This window comes from Protopterus annectens, chromosome 16.part0 (genome assembly GCF_019279795.1).
Source record: "Protopterus annectens isolate FY-2018-M chromosome 16.part0, PAN1.0, whole genome shotgun sequence".
NCBI lineage: Eukaryota > Metazoa > Chordata > Ceratodontiformes > Protopteridae > Protopterus > Protopterus annectens.
Genome location: NC_056750.1, coordinates 410,534,038 through 410,553,999, shown reverse-complemented (window position 1 = coordinate 410,553,999; position 19,962 = coordinate 410,534,038).

Genomic DNA, 19,962 nt, shown 5'->3' with positions numbered 1-19,962 from the left:
AAAGAGGGTAAAGGTGGGAGGTACCAACGATGGCATGGAGGAATATCAGAAAAAACGGTGAAGGGGAGGAAGAACGAGGCACTTTACCAGCTAAGGGATAGTGAAAGGTATTTATCAACAAACAATAAAGATTCAATAAGAAAAAGTTTTATCAACAAGCAAGAAACTACTTACCTGAGAGTGAAAGGCTTGATAAGTCCTGACCACTATCGCAAACGAGATTTGAGGTAATGGGGAGATGGGCACTATGGGTAATCTTAGCATGAGAGTTTTTTGGCTGACGTGAGCTTGGCTCAGCAGCTGAGTCAGAACCGAGGATTGGTTCTGGAACACATCAGTAAGGAATGAATGAAGATTAACAACATCAGATGTGCCAGTTTTTGCTCTTATATTGTACTTTTAATTTGTATTTGCATTCTACTGTCTGTTTGAATTGTCTTAACTGTTTTTTGCCTCATTTTACTGCATACTGTACTAGTTCAGTTGTAGCACAGCCCAATTCCAGGTTTGCTGTTTCTGGGTCTGCTTTTAACTTCTGAGCATCAAATTCAAGCCATCTTTTTGGTGAACCTTCTGCACCCTTGTGGAAGGAGAGTGCTGTCTGGGTCCCATCTAATCGAGGATGATTGGACTAGAGCTCAGAGAGAGCATCCTTATTGGCTAGTTTGAATTAAAAGGGGTATTTCTTGTTTTATTTAAGCCCCATGTTTGTGCTTCTTTGCATGTAGCACACCAAGTGCAGTACCGCATAGCGGTAGTTACCATTGGTGGTTATAGACGCAAATGTTCTTCTTGTTAAATTTTACCTTAGCAGTTTGCTTATGGTCCTCAAGAGGTTTTTCATGGCCCTGCTCTACTGTCAGGTGGAACACTAAGCCTAGCCTTAGAGGTACCAAGACACCTATCACCCACTAGCTATTCCTGAGTGCAACCTCTTTTCCTGACAAGATAAATTTACCTAACACGATGGATGGACAACTTCCTACAGTTTATCCAGCTATCTTGGTTAACATGGACATTCTGAGGCAGTGTAGCAAAGTACAGTTGTGTACACTTACCATAAATGTAGATGTTTGAATGTATTCACTGTTGCAGTCATTACATTTGGGTAATCTGCTGGCTGGTTGCCCTCAGTCAGCCTGAATAACAAAGTCTTGGGTCCTGCATCGGTTGCTGTCTCCTCTTCCATGATGTCAGGTCGTCAGGGGTATAAAACATGCAGCTGATGCCATTTTATTCAGTTTTTCTTGCCCCAGATGTCAGGTGCCCCCCAAATGGGGAGCAAATTATTATATATATATATATATATATATATATATATATATATATATATATATATATATATAAACAGAAATATATGTAAATGCACTTTTAGCAGCATAAACTTTACCTTCATCTAAAAGCAAATACGCCACAAAGGCTTTAGTATATAGTGAAGGAAAGAAAAGTTATAGAAAAGGGGGATGGCGGGTGGGTAACCCGGACTGCAACAGTGAGTACACTCGAACATCTACATTTATGGTAAGTGTACACAGCTGTACTATGTTCTTCGTGTTTCACTGCTGCAGTCATTACATTTGGGTAGAATCCCAAAGCTATGGATGGGAGGATGGAACTAAATAGCATTAGGTGTGGCTATAAGGCCCTGCAGAAAGTACAGTTTTGTACCTACCATAAATGTAGATGTTCGAGTGTTCACTCTGCTGCAGTCATCACACTTGGGTTATCCTGCCATCAGGCGGTCCCGCAGTCGGCACGAATTCCAAAGTCTTGGTCCGGCGTCACCATCGCTTCCTCCCTGATGTCAGAGCGCCAGGGGTATATAAGAGGCATCCAACGCCATTTTCTTCAGTTTTTCTTGCCCCAGATGTCAGGTGCCCCCAATAGGTAGGCAAAATATATATATATAGCTAAATAAAAATAAAACAATACCTTTAGGCACAAGCAAATACACCACAGAGGTAGTATAGGATAGAGTGGTATAGCTAAGTTCAGCTAGTTCAGAGGGGATGGAGGGAGGCTAACCTGGACTGCAGGAGGGTGAACACTCGAACATCTACATTTATGGTAGGTGCAAAACTGTACTATGTTCATCGTGTTACCCTGCTGCAGTCATCACACTTGGGTTGAATCCCAAAGCTAAGGATGGGAGGTGGAGTTAAACAGGGTTAGAAGAAGCTAGTAGGCCCTGCAAAACTGCAGTGGCAAAACCAGCTCTAGTCTTAGATTATAGAGGTAAGTGATAGTGTTTAGTGAAGGTGTGCACTGAACTCCAAGTTTCAACTTCCAGAATATCCTTGGTTGGCACTTCCCTGAGAAAGGCTGCTGATGTAGCTGTAGCCCTGGTGGAGTGGGACCTAATGTTAGCAGGTACCAGTTTCCCATGATGCGTGTAGCAGAGACGTATGCAATGCCCTATCCATTTAGAAATGGCCTGTTTTGAGATAGCTCTTCCTTGTGATCCTGTAGCATAGGCTACAAAGAGCTGGTCAGTTTTTCTGAAAGCCTTAGTTTTATCCAAGTAGTAACATAATTGCCTGTGAATGTCCAAAGAGTGCAGGAGTTTTTCTCCTTTGTTCTGGGGATTTGGGAAAAAGGTGGGCAAATGAATGGTTTGGTTTTGGGCCACACTGGATACCACCTTTGGCATAAAGGAAGGGTTAGTTTGTAGAGAGACTCTGTCTTGATGAAAAATGAGGAAAGGCTCCACTGCCATTAGTGCCTGTAGCTCTGAGACTCTTCTAGCTGAGGTTATTGCTAGTAGCAGGGCAGTTTTCCATGAAAGAAATTTTAAATCAGCTGAAAAAACTGGTTCAAAGGGCGGCAGTGTAAGCTTTTCCAGAACAAAGGTGAGATCCCAAGTAGGTGTTGGTGCTCTCCTTGGCGGTCTTATGTTCTTAGCCCCTCTGAGGTACTGTCTTAGGAGTGGATGTGAGAATAAAGGAGGATCTATGATGTAATGAGCTGAAATTGCTGAGGCATGGATCTTAATAGATGAAAAGGAAAGTCCTTTCTGCAACATCTCAGTTAAATATTGTAGACTCTGAGGAATGTTTGGATCAAGGGGATTTTGGCCTTTAGCCTGGTTCCAGGCGCAAAATCTTTTCCATTTGTCTGAATAGGTTTTCCTGATGCTGGGCCTCCTGGCCTCCAGAATGATATCCTTAACAGCTTTGGATAGAGGTGTTGGCTGGTTGTTTAGGTAATTTGCCATGCAGCCAGGTTTAAAGTCTTGAGCTGGCTGTGTAGTATCTGATTGTCTCGCTGGGTGAGCAGGTGAGGAATTTGTGGTAAAATCCATGGTGGGCCATGGGCCATGTTCCTTAGAATTGCATGCCAATGCTGGCGTGGGCACTCTGGTACAACGAGTATCATTTGTGGCCTCTCTAATCTGACTTCAGCAGTACCTTTGCTAGAAGAGGCAGTGGAGGAAAGGCATACACTGTTAATGTTTTCCAACTGAATGAGAGGGCGTCCACTTTCCAAGCTTGTGGATGGAATGTCCTTGTGCAAAATTTTTGAAGTTGGTAGTTGTGGGAGCTTGCAAACAGATCTATGTCTGGGCGTCCCCATTTTTGAGCCATCATTGCAAATACTTGTGGATCTAGTTTCCACTCGTGTGGATCCATGATGTTTCTGCCTAGGTAGTCTGCCAATGTGTTTTTCTTTCCTGGCAGGAATTGTCCTTGTAATTGAACCTGGTAAGGCAGTGCAGTGTTCCACAAGGTCATTACTTGCCTGCATAGAGGGTAGGAATGTGTGTCCCCTTGCTTGTTTATGTACCACATTACTGTGGTGTTGTCCGTCTTTATTATTAATTGTCCTGGGTGTAAGAGGTCCTTGAAAGCTGTTAGGGCATTCTGTACTGCTAGCATTTCTTTTTGATTGATATGCAGATGCCTCTGATCTGTAGTCCATTTGCCTTGAATGCACTGTCCTGCCATGTGTGCTCCCCAGGCATAGTCCAATGCATCTGTTGTCAAGGTTTGCCTGGCTGTGGGTAAGGTGAAAGGCTGACCCTTGTTGAGGTGACATGCCTGTGCCCACCATAGAAACTCCTGTTGAAGGCAGGGAATGAGTGGTATCATTGTTTCCAAACTGTGGCTGTGCTGAGTCCATACGCTTTTCAGGTACCATTGTAATTTCCTCATATGCAGTTTTGCAGATGGTATTAGTAGTATGCAAGATGCCATGAATCCCAAGGCCTGCAGAATTTTTCTTGCAGGGAGTTGGGTCTTTGTTGCCATTATTTTGAAATATTGAGTCAGCTGTTGTTGCTTGTCTGGCATGAGATAAGCCATCTGGGCCGTTGTATTCAAGCTGGCACCCAGGAATATTATGTTTTGTGAGGGCACTAGTTTTCATTTCTTTTCATTTACTGTGTACCCTAGGCAACTTAGAAGGTGTTTGACAAATGTCAGATGCTTTAAAAGAATGTCCTTGCTTTTTGCTTGAATAAGGCAGTCGTCCAGGTATGGGTATATTTGAATTCCTCTTTGTCTGCAGTATGCAATTACTGGTGCCAGGCAATTTGTGAAGACCCTGGGCGCAGTAGATAAGCCAAAGGGCAGTGCAGAGAATTGATAATGCGTTGAACCTGCAATGAAGCGGAGGTATCTTCTGCAATTTTGTCTGATAGGGACATGCAGGTATGCCTCCTTGAGGTCCAGTGTTACTAGCCAAGCATTCTTGCCCAGCATGGGAAGAAGCTGCTGTAGTGTTAGCATCTTGAATTTTGGTACTTGCAGATAGGTGTTCAGAATTGAAGGATCCAAAATGGGTCTCCATGCTTTGTCCTTTCTTGGGACTAGAAAGAGTCTTGAGTAAAATCCTTGTCCTTGCTCCTGTGTAGGTACCTGTTGAATGGCTCTCATGTCCATGAGAGCTGTAATTTATTTTTGTGCCTCTGCCCATTGATTTGGTGGCAGGTTTGGCATTCCTTTTATCCTTGGTAAGGTATGAAAGTGGAGTCTGTATCCTTGAGAGACAATGTTTAGGACCCATTTGTCTTTTGTGATGATGTGCCAGTTGTCTGCAAATAATCCTTGACCGTCTGCATAGACTTTGCCTTATCCTCCATTTTCTTTAAAACCTCTTCTGCTTTGACACCAAATAATACATCCTGCTGTAAAGGTGCATCCAATAATTTTGCTTTAACATGATCAGGAATGGTTTGTTCTTTCAACCAAGCATATCTACGTATGACAGAGTCAGTAACAGCTGCTCTACAGGAAGCTTCCAACGAATCAAATCTGTATTGTAAATATGTTTGCCCACGTGTTCAGCTGCATGCAACAGATCCTGCATTTCCTTGAATTCAGACTGTTCAGTGTGTTCATTTTTTGTTTTAATTGAGACATTAGGAATTGCTGATATTTCAGCATGTGAAACTGACAATTTAATGCTCTCATAGCCAGAGTTGCTGAGATGTATATTTTCTTTCCCCATCTATCTAGGGCTCTGGAGTCCCTTTCAGAGGGCACAGGATTTTTAGCCATAGAAGCTTTAGCTCCCTTAGGACCCTGGAAATTGTTTCTGGGTCAGCCACAGGGCTTTTATAAAGGAATTTGTGCGAGTCAGGTACTCTGTAGTATCTGTCTGGTTTGGCTGGAGCAGGAGGAAGAGAGTCTGGATTTAAACTAGACTCCAAGTAAACATCATCCACAATATCTGAAACTGGAGGGATAGCAAGAGGCCTGTGCTGGGGTAGTAAAAGGAACTCTCAGAGCCTTTTCTTAGAATCAGAGTAGTCCTGGCCTTCCCAGTGGAAATGTTCCCTCATGGTATGCAAAGTTTCCCCAAAGGAGTAGTCTTCAGGGGGAGATGCTGAGGGAATAGAGTCTTCAGCATCAGAGTCTTCATAAGGTGGAAAAGTGTAATCCTGTTCCTCAGAAGACTCTGAAGAAATTGAAACCTGGTCAGAGGAAGTGTAATCCTCCAATTGTCTTGGTCTGTAATCAGGAGGGGGATGGGAACCCCTGATTAAGGTAATCAAATCTTCAGCCATCTTAAGCATCTGTTTCTTAGGCATGAGGCCTTGAACTGTAGACTGATGTACAGTCTTCTTAGGTTTTAAAGGAGTTTTAAGCATAGCATAAGATTTAATGGTGAGTGTAGTCGGTCTGAAGACACCTTCTGCAACTGAAGGTGTTTCCACTGCACCAGGGTCTATTTCTGCCCCGGTGTCGGAAGATGGCTGCGTTGGCCTAGTAGACTCTGCTTGAGAATCCGCAGTGGTCTGGGGTTCCAGTTCTGCGGTCGTCCGGGGCTGCGTAGGTGCCACACTGAAAACCGGAGAACCGGTGACAGGCCCAGCAGAGGCCTCGGAGTCTGGATTGTTCCTAGGCTGCCTGTCCTTATCCTTGCATTTATGTATGCCGGTCGTCGACTGCTCTGACGGCATGATATAATTAAATTTCCTACCAAAGTAATGTCTTACGAAGTCAAAATGGCGTTTGATAGTTCGTTTATTAAACCTAGCACAAAACCGACAACCTGTGACGTCGTGGTCTGAGCCTAAGCAAGGAATACAATAGGAATGGAAGTCCTTATGAGGTATTTGCTTCCCACAAGAAATGCAATTGTTAACTTTTTCTGACATCAGACTGAGGCAAGAAAATGTTCCCCAATGGGGTACTTAGCTTTATTGAAGACTTCGGACTTAAATTCAAATAAAAAATCTCAGGTGTCGGCCGACCGGCACTTGCGAACTGCTTCTGCTTCGGGCACCGCGCGGCAAGAAAGACTGGAGAAAATGGTGTTGGATGCCTCTTATATACCCCTGGCGACCGACGCCGGACCAAGACTTTGGAATTCGGGCCGACTGCGGGACCGCCTGATGGCAGGATAACCCAAGTGTGATGACTGCAGCAGGGTAACACGATGAACATCTGCAGTGGCAAAGCCTGCCCTGGATTTGGAGAACAGAGGCAAATGATAATGTTTTGTGAAGGTATGAACAGACCTCCAAGTAGCAGCCTCTAGAATGTCTTTGGTTGGAACCCCTCTGAGAAATGCTGCTGAGGTAGAGGCAGCCATGGTAGAATGTGACCTGATCCCCTTGGGCACAGGTTTACCACGGTGCAAGTAGCAGAAACGAATGCAGTGGCTTATACACTTAGAAATAGTCTGCTATGAAATAGCCTTCCCCTCTGACCATGCAGCAAATGCTACCAGTAGTTGCTCAGACTTTCTTAGAGATTTTGTCCTGTTTAAGTAGAATCCTAGTTGTCTGTGTACGTCCAATGAATGCAGAATCTGCTCCCCCTTGTTCTGCGGATTTGGGTAAAATGTTGGCAGGTGAATTGTCTGGTTAAGAGCCACACCGGATACCATCTTAGGCATAAAAGAAGGATTGGTCCTGAGGGACACCCTGTCTGGGTAAAATGTAATAAAAGGCTCCACAGCCATGAGAGCCTGTAGTTCCGAAACCCTTCTTGCTGAAGTGACTGCCAAGAGAAAAGCTGTTTTCCAAGACAGAAATTTTATATCCGCAGTAGCTGCTGGTTCAGAAGGAGGCAGGGTGAGTTTTTCCAGCACAAAATTGAGGTCCCATGCATGAGCTGGTGATCTTCTGGGAGGCCTTAAATTTTTAGCCCCCCTAAGATACTGTTTAAGCAGAGGATGATAAAAGAGGGGGGGGAGTTCTGTGTTGTAATGAGCCGAGATGGCAGAGGCATGGATTTTTATTGAAGAAAAAGATAGGCCCTTGTCAAGCATCTCAGTCAAGTACTGTAAAATCTGAGGAATATTTGGCTTTGCTGTGTCTGTTCCTTGTGCTTGGTTCCAAGCACAGAATCTCTTCCATTTATCAGCATAAGATTTTTTAGTGCTAGGCCTTCTGGCTTCCAAAATGACATCCATCACAGATTTACTGAGAGGTGTTGTTTGAATAATTAAATGATCAGCCATGCTGCAAGATTCAGAGTTTGGAGCTGAGTGTGCAGAATTTGACTGTTCTGCTGAGACAGTAGATGAAGTATTTGAGGTAAGTACCAAGGAGGAAGTTGAGACATATTCCTTAGAATTGGGTACCAGTGCTGGCGAGGCCAGTCCGGAGCAACTAGGATCATTTTTGTTTTTTCCTGTCTGACTTTTAGTAAGACCTTGGAGAGAAGAGGCAGAGGGGGAAAAGCATAGACTGATAGGTTTTTCCAACTGAAGGACAGGGCATCCACTTTCCATGCTTTTCTGTGATAAGTTCTTGTGCAGAATTTGTCCAGCTGATAATTTTGGGGAGAGGCAAATAGATCTATGTCTGGGCTCCCCCATTTCTGTGTTAACATGCTGAAGATTTGTGGATCCAGTTTCCATTTGTGCGGGTCCATAAGATTTCTGCTTAGGTCGTCTGCCAGAGTATTTTGCTTTCCTGGCAGGAACTGAGCTTGAAGATGTATTTGGTAAGTCAAAGCTGTGTTCCACAATGCTATGGCTAGTCTGCAAAGGGGGTAGGAATGTGTACCCCCCCCGCTTGTTTATGTACCACATAACCGTGGTGTTGTCCGTCTTTATCAGTAGTTGTCCTGGACGAAGTAAGACCTTGAAGGCGGTCAGAGCATTCTGAACAGCTAACATTTCTTTCTGGTTGATATGTAGATGCATTTGTTTTGGGCTCCATTTGCCCTGAATGCATCTCCCCACCAGGTGGGCCCCCCAAGCATAATCTGTTGCGTCTGTAGTTAGGGATTGAGTTAAAGGGGGTAGAGTGAATGACAGTCCCTTGTTTTGGTGACATGTCTCTGCCCACCAAAGAAACTCCTGTTGTAGGCAGGGAATGAGAGGAATCATCATTTCGAGACTGTGACAATGTTGACTCCATAAATTTTTTAGGTACCATTAAAGATTCCTCATATGCAGTCTCGCATACGGAATTAGTAGAATGCAGGATGCCATGAATCCCAAAGCCTGCAGAATTTGTCTTGCAGATAACTGGGTTTTTGTTGCCATTTGTTTGAAGTATGTTGTCAGTTGCCTTTGTTTATCTGGCGTAAGGTAAGCCATCTGGGCAGTTGTATTCAAGCTTGCACCCAGGAATGTAATTATTTGAGAGGATACCAGTTGGGATTTATTTTTGTTTACTGTGTATCCTAGGCATGTTAGAAGCCTTTTTACAAATGCCAGCTGTTGAAGAAGACTGTTCCTTGTCCTCTGCTTGAATGAGACAGTTGTCCAGATAAGGATAAATTTGTATGCTTCTTTGTCTGCAGAATGCAATTACTGGTGCCAGGCACTTTGTAAAGACCCTGGGTGCAGTAGACAAGCCAAAGGGCACTGCAGAGAATTGGTAATGCAAAATACCTGCCTTGAAGCGGAGTATCTTCTGCATGATTCCCTTATTGGGATATGCAGGTATGCCTCAAGTCTAGAGTCACTAACCAAGCGTTCCTGCCCAGCATAGGCAGTAGCTATTGTAAAGTCAGCATTTTGAATTTTGGAATGTCCAGGAACATGTTCAAAATCTATAAGTCCAGTATTGGACGCCAGGCATTGTCTTTTCTGGGTACCAGGTAAAGTCTTGAATAAAAGCCATGTCCTTTTTCCTTTTCTGTTACTGGCTGAATAGCCACCATATCCATGAGGGACATAACTTGTTTCTGTGCCTCTGCCCACTGATTTTGTGGCAGATCTGGCCATCCGTTTGGAATTGGCAAAGTATGGAAATTAAATCTGTACCCCTGGCATACTATGTTTAATACCCACTTGTCCTGGGTAATTAACTGCCAATTTTGTGCAGGAAGTGCTAGTTTTCCCCCCAAGGGGCTGCCAAAAGGTAAGTGCTTGGTGAAGGTAGAGGAAAGTCATTGAGACTGCTTTTTGTAGGGTTGTGTTTTGTTTCCTCCAGATCTGGAGGTGGAGGCACTCCATTGCTTTGACCTGTAAGAACCCTGTGATTGGTATCTGGAGCCTTTTGAGCATCTGGATTTGCCTTGAGTGGCTCTGCTGGGTACAGGAAAAGACCAATTTTTAGTAGGCCAGTGCCTACTGAACCTGGGTGGCTGCACTTGCAAGAAATCTTTTACAGTTTGCATTGATTTTGCTTTGTCTTCAATTTTCTTTAAAACCTCTTCTGCCTCATTACCAAACAGAGTATCATGCTGCAAGGTGGCATCCAACAATTTAGCTTTAATATGATCAAGCAGATTTTGCTCCTTGAGCCAGGCATGCCTTCTAATCACAGATCCAGTAACTGTGGCCCTGCAAGAGGCCTCCAAGGAATCAAAACCACATTGCAAAGTATGCTTTCCAACTTGTTCTGCTGAATGCAATAACTCCTGTAACTCTTTATTTTCCACACAATCAGAAATCAACATAATTTTCTGTTTCAGTAAGGCCATAACATGCTGTTGATATTTAAGCATATGAAACTGGCAGTTTAAGGCCCAGATTGCCAAGGTTGCAGACGTATAAACCTTCTTTCCCCATCTATCCACCGCCCTGGAATCTCTATCAGAGGGGGTAGGATTTTTGGCTGTAGAGACCTTTACACCCTTGGGACCCTGTGAAATAGTCGCAGGATCAGCAGCAGGATTTTTGAATAGAAATTTGTGGGAGTCAGGAACCCTATAATATCTGTCTGGCTTACTAGGAGCCAGAGGTAGGGAATCAGGAACCATGCTTGATTCCGAAAACACATCAACAATGTCTAATACAGGAGGTATTGCCAAAGGCCTATGCTGAGGAAGGGGAAGGAAATCCCGAAGCCTCTTTTTTGATTTGGAGAAGTCCTGACACGCCCAATGAAAATGTTCCCTTAAAGTATGCAGTCTCTCCAAAAGAGAAATCCTCAGGAGGAGATGCAGATGGGATGGATTCCTCTGCATCAGAATCCTCATAGGGTGGAATAGAAAATTCCTGATCAGAAGAGGAATCAGAAGAAATGGAAAACTGATCTGAAGATTCATCATCAGTGCCTTGCCTAGGGCTCTTAGCAGGGGGAGAGACATCCACGGGTTCAATACTCTGAGAATCTCGCAGGATACTGGACTCCGAATGGGTCTCGGTAGAGGCCTGCGACTCAAAAGTAGCGGGTATCAGGGGCTGCAAAAGCGCCTCACTGAGTACCAGTGAACCGGCGACTGGCTTAGGAGAAGCTTAGTCATTGGTTCTGGACCTCGACGGTCTGTCTCTGTCTTTTTCTTTGCGTTTTTTGTGAACTCCGGTAGTCGGATTGCTAACCGACGACATTTCAGGATAATTAAATCTTGATCCAAAATATTTAGAAGCAAAAATATACCGACACTTAATAGTGCGTTGGTTAAATCTAGCACAAAACTGACAGCAAGGCACATTATGATCTGGGCCTAGGCAAGGAATACAGTACAAATGAAAATCCTTATGAGGTATTTGCTTCCCACAAGTAACGCAATTATTAACTTTTACTGACATCGGTAAGGAGCAAGAAAAAGTTTCCCCAACGGGGTACTTAGCTTTAGTTTGAAGATTTCGGTTCTGAAACTCGAATGCAAAAATTTCAGGAGTCAGCCGACCGGCACTTGCGAGCTGCTTCGGGCACTGCGCGGCAAGAAAGACGGAATAAAATGGCGTCGGCTGCATGTTTTATACCCCTGACAACCTGATGTCATGGAAGAGGAGACAGCAACTGACGCAGGACCCAAGACTTTATTATTCAGGCCGACTGAGGGAAACCTGCCAGCAGATTACTCAAATGTAATGACTGCAACAGTGAAACACGAAGAATATCTGCCTCATGTTCACCGACAACCCTCTACTCCTAGACCACAGAATCTCAACATATGAGAGCTGCAACTAAATTAAGAACCTTGAATCCATGCCTTCTCACACATCAGTCAGTACATATGACAATGAGCAGGTTCGTCAGCATGCACACCACACCTCCTACTCCACCCAAGCCCACATCATACATACATACATATGTGGAGGTCCTCACCAGAAACATACCTAAACACCAGAGACCTCCCAAACACAAGCATGCTACACATACTTCCTCTGCAGAACACAATGCACAATAGCTCACTCACCAGTGTCTCACTTGCCTTTAAAGCAAAACACAAAACCAAACGTATAAGTCATAGGTGATTCCATTGTGATTCACACAGATGTCACTCTCACCAGGCTGGATAAGGAAAAGGTCACGTCAGCTGTCTGTCAGGTGCCAGGATCTGCCATATCACGCACACACTCAAGTCTCTCAACAACAAGTACTGTTTTGACTCCATCAGAGCCCATGTTGCGTGAATGACTTGAGATATACCTCTCTGAACTATATGAAGAGAAACATGGCTGAGCTCTCAGACTGTCTCTCTCAGGCAGGTATGTCCCTTGCCTTATGCAGCATTTTTACCTTCAACTAGGATGATGCCTCAATACAAACAGAAAATGATTGACTTCAATAACTGGCTTAGTGTCTGGTGTCATTCTAAGGGGATCTAATATATGACCGCCTGGGATGACATGATCAACAGACTTGATGCTTTGCCAGGGATGGTGGTCTTCTGTCATCCCTGGGATTTTGGCTACTGGCTAAGCCTCTTGCCACCCCCATAGTGCCTTTTTTAAGGAGTGTCTCAAAGACAAAATTCCCCAACATAAAAACTCCATTTGAAAACAACCTCAAGGTTATGCTGCTAAATTCTAGGAGTCTTAACATGAAACTGCACTCACTGGAAGCAGTCCTCAACTTGGAAGACAGACATTTTTGCAGTCCCAGCCATACTGGGTTACACCTCCTTCCACATGTTCAGACCACAAAATGAAGGCGTGAACACTAAAGGAGGCAGTGTATCAATAGTCATTAAAGATAAATACACCTCCAGATTGGTTAAACAGTACGATTCCCTGGAGATACATCAGGTGCAATTAACTGTTGGTAGGACACTTATTTCAGTTATTGCCAGCTACATGGCTCCCTCCATGAATCAGGACACCCACTCTGCCTATTTGGATCTACTTGAGTCTATCAAGATACATCTGAACACCATGGTTTTGGGTGACTAACTACCCATCCATTGACTGGGTAAATTACTCATGCTCAAACTCACTTGCCCAAAGGTTCATCAACTTTGTAAACTCCAATTACCTGGACCAGCTGGTTGACGCCCATACAAGGAATGCAAAAATCCTGGATCTAGTGTTTACCAATATGGGGGACCACAGTAGCACCCCCACTGTGAGGTTTTCTCTGGTGAGATCTGGCCACAAATCAGTCTTATTCAAACTATAACACCTGATCCTCCAGCAGCAACTAAACTAAAAAAGAAATTCTCTGAAGTAGATTATAACCTCTTATGGACGATATAAACAGCTTCACTCCACCTCCCCGCCCTCAGATGGAACTGGCAACTATGCAGAGTTCTACACCAATGCTTTATCCAAACACCTGTATAACTGCATTGACTCGGCCGTACCTGATAGGAACAAAACAAACTCCTCAAGGAAGAGCAAACCTGCCTGGTGGACAACTGGTATTAACAGGCTTTACAATAAGAGGAAGAAATTGCTGTCTAGGAGTAAGAGGGAGCAAGCCCTAAACTTGAAACACTTCCTCCTTAGCTTAAACAAGCAAATAAGACTTCTTGTGAAGTCCTCCAAAGAAAACTATGAATCCAAATCAGCTTCCTCAACTAAGGACAACCATAAGGCATTCTTTAGTTACATCTGTAACCTAAACAGAAAAGCCCTGATGTGTGCCATACTGGTAGTTAATGATATCCCATACATACTGTTTGGCCAACAAGTTATGTGAAAACTTCACTCTCCTGATCCCGCCACATGTACACCATGACATCCCTACCTTTTATCTCTAAAGAGCAGGTCATAAATGCCATCTCTAAGGCCAAACACACAGTATCTATAGGACTTGATAACATCCCAGGCTGTGTCCTACATGGGCTCCAACAATAATTAGTAACACCACTGGGTACACTTTTCAGTCATAGTCTAAGCACCAGCTTCATCCCAGCTAGATGGAAAATAGCCACCGTTATTTCCTTGCACAAAGGTGACCCTGGGAACTACAGACCTATTAACCTGACTAGCCTTATCTGCAAGGACATGGAGCAAATCATCATGGAACTTATCAACAAAGATGTGGGTAATCTCCAAACACTTAACCCTGCTCAGTTTAGATTTGTCAAGGGGAGATCATGAGTGTTAAACCTGATGGACCAAGACAGTCACCAAGGCCCTGGATGAGGGGAAATCTGTGCATACAGCCTACTTAGCCAAGGCTTTAGACACTATACCCCACATTCAGACATCATTGACAAACTCACACAGCTAGGTATCAACCCTTATATCTTTAGATGGGTTACTAACTGGCTCACTGATGGAACACATATAGTCAAAATAGGGGAATCCACCTCCAACAGTAGAACTGTAACCAGTGGTATTCCACAGGGATCAGTTCTGGGACCTCAATTGTTTGGAATCTATTTTGCCGAAGTACAATAAAAAAATTTAAAGGTCTGTGGCTGACGAAGTTTGCTGATGACTGTAAACTGGGAGCAGTCATAGAATCTCCAAATGATATCAACATTGGGAGAGTGGCCTAATGGTTAAGGTGTTTGCCTTACAAACACAAGGTGCAAGGTTTGAGTCTCACAAGGGATAATTGGCTAGGCTTAAAATGTCTCGCAAGGGCAGTTAGCTTAGTACTAACCTATGAACCTATGAACATCCTACAAGAAGGTCTTACACAAACACATGATTGGTGCCAAAGTCATGGCCTTAAACACAATGCAAAAAAAATGCATCATCATCCCTTTTGGTAACAGCAATGTTCCTGCTAACTACCACATCAATAGCAACACCCTAAGTAGGCACTCAGTGATGAGGGACCTGGACACAGGTTGACAGCAACCTTACCTTTGGATCACCATGTCTCCACAGTGGTAAGAAGGGCATTCTATATTGCTCATCTCATAAGTAAGGGCATTGCCTCCGGAAAAAAAAAAGTTATAACCTCCCTGTACTCTTCTCTCATCAGGTCAATAATGGAGTACAATGCCCCTTTTAGTATGTATCTTTCCAAGCACCTGCAGCAATTAGAGATCACAAAGGTTCTTCACAAAGAAAATTCAAGGTCTTCAGCATCTGTCCTATGTGGATCACCTGAAATCATTGTCACTTTATTTGGTTTCATACAGACTACGTAGAGTCAATCTCTGCCTTGCATACAAGGTAATCTCTGATCCTGCATTATTGGAAATGATGCATATCCACAAGTCAAACAGCATATGGGTTACTCACTTTAAAGACCTTAACCTGGTATGTGACATTAATAGAACTTGCTGGAGGGACAGATTTGTCTCCCAGAGACTGATATAATAGCATTGCCTTGCTTTACGAACTGTACTACACAATATCAAGCTTTCCTAGACCGAATACGAACCTTGGATACTAAGCTTGAATTAAAGAAAAAAAGTAAAATTCAGTGTGATCTAAAAGATTACAGCAATAGGCACATCTTTTCCTGGCCGAGGAATGAGTTTAAATTTGGTCAGACTTCAATTACACAGAAGAATACTAGCAATGAAAGAAATATGGTATCCAGCGGTCTAGATCAGCTAGACAATTTTGAACAGATTCAAGAATTAACATCGACGAATCAGGAGGACTGTATGCAAAATTCTTCAAAAGAGCCAGCAAATCACCAAACCGCCCCTAAAGTAAGAGCGGAAGCTAGTGACTCTCAACAATGGAACACAGAGGGAAATTCTTTTGCAGCAGCAACTACACTCAGACGAGATGATGGACTCCCAATGCATACTATAGGGGACAAGAATAAAGAGATAGAAATTTCTTCTTTTTTACCTTTTCGATTGAAGCAGCCGGAGAAGGTGGCTATTCAATCTGCAGCACAAAGGGGCTGTTCTCAACAGAGGAACAATTTGCGACAGAGAATGCCCCAACAGACAACGCCATCCATAAAATGAAAGAACAGTCCCACCAAGTACAACAAGACAGCATGCCATTAACTGGACCCAAAGAAATGTATAAAGGTACTGTGAATATTTCTGAGTTTAACCTAAGTAACGATCAGTTAGAACTGCTCGCTAAAGGTATGAAGTTTATACCTTATGCTCAGGATACCATCGTACAAGCTGTTATAGACGTTAGAATGTTTGTGAGAAGTTTGACTTTAAAATTAATATTTAAACAAAGTCCTAATGTGCTTCCAGCATGTAAAAAACTGAGCACTTTTATACCTCAACCTTACCCGGTTGTGCTCGCATTTATGAATGTTGTTGAAAGGGAACTAAGACGTTTATATCTAAGCAAGGAAATGAAAAAATGTTATAATTTAACATATTCAGAATTCAAGGCCTTGAGAGAACTTGAGCAGAATGATAAAATTGCAATAAAGCAGGCAGACAAAGGGTGAGCCGTGGTTATAATGGACAGGGACAAATATTGTGGAAAGTTTAAAACTTTTTTGTCAGATCAAGCAACGTTTAAAGAAGTTACTGCTAATGATGTTAAAAACTGCATCACGCAGGTTAATTTAATAATTTATGATTTACAATTAGCTGGTGACAAAACTATAGATCTTTTTAATTACTTTTCAACACCCTGTCCTAGGATACCGCAAGTTTATGGTATTCCCAAAATTCACAAAGATTTAATGGAACCACCACTCAGACCAATACTATCAGGTTATGGTTGGGTAATGGAGCCAATTTTTAAGTATCTGCAAATACAATTAAGTAAACACCTATCTAAGTGCCCAAGTATTCTTAAAGACACTGAACATTTTCTGAATGAGTTATATAATTGGTATGAACACAATATTGAAGAAACATTTATTTTTGTTACGTTAGACATTGTTTCATTATTCACAGTCTTTCCAAATGATTATGGCTTAGATGTTATTAGAAGTTTTCTAACTTCAGAAGTACATATGCAAGCAAGGGAAGTAGAGAATATTTGTATGTCATTGACAAAAAATGTATTCTTGTTTGATGGAAAGTTTTACCTTCAACTTACTGGGGAAGCAATGGGCACCCCAGTAGTGAATACTTATGCAAACTTGGTACTGTACTGTTGGGAGAAACAATTTTTATTGAGTGATTATAATATACTTAATGGCAAGGTAAAATTTTACAAAAGGTTTGTTGATGATTGTTTTTTCATTTGGAGTGGCACACGAGGAATTAAATAATTATACTGATTATCTGAACCAAACAACAAACTTTTTAAAGTTTAAAATGAGCTGTTCTATGGAAGACATAAATTTTTAGATATTAAATTATATAAAAAAGATAATAGCATACAGACAACGGTTTATAAGAAAGACGTGAGTGTTAATAGATACATTAGGAAGGATAGTATGCATGCTCAACACACTTTCAAAGGTGTACTGAAATCACATTTAATTAGAGTTAGTAAGTTAAACACAGAGGATGTGAACTTTATAACTCAAGCAAATGAGAAGATGCAGGAATTTAATAGATTGGATTACCCTCCCCAATATACACATAGGATATATGAAGAAATAAAGGTAAAAAGATACAATGAATATCGTCCTTGTTTTGGTTGCCATAAGAATCAGTTAAAAAATGCATTAGAGAGGAAAAAGGATGCTATTAGGTATGTAACTACCTTTAACGTCTATACCAAAGACGTTTGTAGTATTATACAAAGGAATTTTGTCAGCTATGCCAGAGGTTAGAAGTATATTAGATACAAAACCAAGTTTTTCTTTTAGAAATTCAGATAATTTAAAACAAAAATTATGTTATAAAGACGTTAAGGAAAATAAAGTAAAATATTTAAATAAAACACTTACGCAGAAGTGCTTCAACTGTACATGCTGTGCTGATATACTTGATTCAACAAATGTCTTTCAGCATCCTATAACCAAGCAAAAGTTTGAACTTAAATGTTTAGCGAATTGCAACACATCATGTATAGTATATTTGGCCACTTGTGTCAAATGTATAGCATTCTACGTAGGGAAAACAACTAGAAAATTAAAACAACGTATCATAGAACATAAATCTGAAATTAGAAGGCAGTCATCAACTAATGCATTAAGTAAACATATTATGGAGAATGAGGGTCATAGTTTTAAATTTAGAGTAATAAGTGATGTTAAGATAGGCATGAGGGGAGGAGATGTTAATAACTTGCTAGAGCTCAAGGAACTTGAATGGATTATTAGACTAGATGCAGAGGCACAACCAGGGTTGAATGTAGTTGCTAGTTTAAAGCCGGTGTTGGTTAAAAAACAGAGGGAGTGCATTTAATGAGCTCAAGTTTTATTCTATTTTATTTTATTTCATTTTATTTTATGCATTACTTTATAAGTACACATACATTTGGGTATGTATTCTTTTAGATCTGATTATATCACAATCTATACGTATATTGTAACAAGATATGTTTTTCTAAAAACACCTTATTTTAGAGATTTTCCTTTAAAGATTTAATTGATGGATAATTTTATTAGGCTGGCTGATCATGTGATTTGATTGTTACCCTATTTATAGACTTTTCAATGCATTTGAAGTTATGTACTGATGAAGGGTGTTAACCCGAAAGCTTTACTGTATTAAATCATATTCTGTTTTTTAGCGTACAACAGTGTGTTTGAGTTTTTGGACTATATTGGAACTTACACCAGAATTTTTGGACTCGTCTCCCAGAGATTACCACATCTTTGGAACGGACTCCCACTTCATGTCAAACAGAGCACCTCATTGGTCCTCTTCAGACGTAATCTGGATGATTGGATAGGTAACTAAACTCACCCTGGGGATTCCACCTGTGTCCTCTTGGACAGGGGCAATAGGTGCCAATTGTGGAAATAAGGATAGAACTTGGCTAGGCTTGTAAAAGCCTTAGGCCATTAGCCTAGTAACTTACTATGATCCTATGAAAGGCATGCAACATTAGGACTGCTCTCATCTTTAGTACATTGAAATGCAACTTGGTTTCCAAGGAGGGCCACGTGCTTTGGACCATCTTTCCCATGGAATGCCCCCCCCCCCCCCAGCTGGGAAGCTTCCATGGTCACTCTGTTGACTGGGGCAGGAAGGGAGAACAGCCTGTCAAGAAACAGGTCATCTGACTGGATCCACCAGAGAACATGACACTTGCAGACTAGAGTGAGTTTTATGGGAAATTATAGCAGCCAGTAAAGAACAGATCACTGTACCACCAATGTCCATTGGTGGAGTCACAAAGAATCTTTCTGGAAGAACTAGAAGGATGACAGCTGACATGGACCCAACAGCTTGAAGCACTAGTTTTGCTAGAGAGGATGGATGTGACAGTACGGCCCCACACCTGATTTCTCAATGATGGGATATGTTACGGAGGTAATGATGCCACTTGAGTCATAGTATTCAGTGGAGTTCCTATAAATTCCAAAGACTGTACTGGAGTTAGGTTCAATTTGGCATGGTTTATTGAAATGCCTAAGGAGCTGGAGATCTGAAGCAAATAATTCCTGGCTTGTAGAAGGTGACACCTGGTTGGGATGGTGTGGAGCTAATTGTTGAAATAGGGAAACATCTGGTATCCTTTGAGCCTCAAGTGAGCTACCACTAATGCCATGCATTTGCTGAACACCCTGGGGGCTGTGGTGAGACCAAAGGACAGTGGTCTGACTTGGTAGTGATTGGCTCCCAGCAGAAAGTGCAGGTGACTCCTGGAGCAACTGTCTATGTTGATCTGATAGTACACATCCTGGAGATCTATGGAGCACATCCAATTGTCCTTGCTCAGAAGGGGCAGGGTGGACTCAACAGTAACCATTCAGAACTCAGACTTATTTACATTCTGGTTCAAATTGCTTAGACCAAAACTGGTCTTTGGTCCCATTTATTTTGGCACTAAACTGAAATGGAAGTTCCGAATCCTATCTGTTCGGATGGGACTTCTTGGATGACTTTTTGTAGCAGCTTTTGAATTTCGAGCTGCATATTCCCTCTGACTGGGTGGAACATCTGGGAGTTTCTTTCTTTGGACAAGATGTGG